Source organism: Mustelus asterias, chromosome 10 (assembly GCF_964213995.1).
Source record: "Mustelus asterias chromosome 10, sMusAst1.hap1.1, whole genome shotgun sequence".
In the NCBI taxonomy this organism is placed as follows: domain Eukaryota; kingdom Metazoa; phylum Chordata; class Chondrichthyes; order Carcharhiniformes; family Triakidae; genus Mustelus; species Mustelus asterias.
The window spans coordinates 108600075-108600736 of record NC_135810.1 but is presented as its reverse complement, the minus strand read 5'-3'; positions in this window follow the sequence as shown (position 1 = coordinate 108600736).

The window sequence follows — 662 nt, the reverse complement described above, 5'->3', positions numbered from 1 at the left end:
TCCATGGAGATCACACAGCCTTGGATTACACTGCCTGGGGCAATAGCCTTTGCATTCACACGCACTGTCATGTTGTGCCGATTCTAGGTGTCCAGGGGTGGACAATCTCTTCTTAAGGGGCCTGTCAGGTCTCTGGCACTGGGAGCGACTCTTTAAGCGCGATTCATGTGCATCTCCCTAACCAGCCAGTAACTTCAGGACCATGGACAGCTCACAGTTCAGCGCTGGACCGAGCGAGATGCACCGCCCTCGCTAATGCACTCTGATCCTTTAAAGTGAGAATTGGGAAGTATGAATAATGCACCACTCGCCTGGCATGGCACCGGGGTCGCTCAAATCAATCCCTCCAACTTTCTAAACCTCGGAACCATGGCTGTCAGTTAGCACTAATTAAAACAAAATCGGCTGGATGCATTTGATTCTGTTCTTTTTTTAAAATATAAACCAAAGTGTGTTCAAGTGATCAGACACGTCGCCGTCTTCTATTGAAGATGGTAGCGGTCACCTTGTTGACATTTTAAACTCTCCTCTGGATGGGTTGTTGTTGTTAAACCCCCAAACAGACGGGTTCACTTTGGATGGGAGTCGCCGCCTTTAACGACCGCTTGCCAGCTGATGGTTGCCTAAAGTGGTTGGGCTGTTGAAAGTGGCAAATGCCAAAT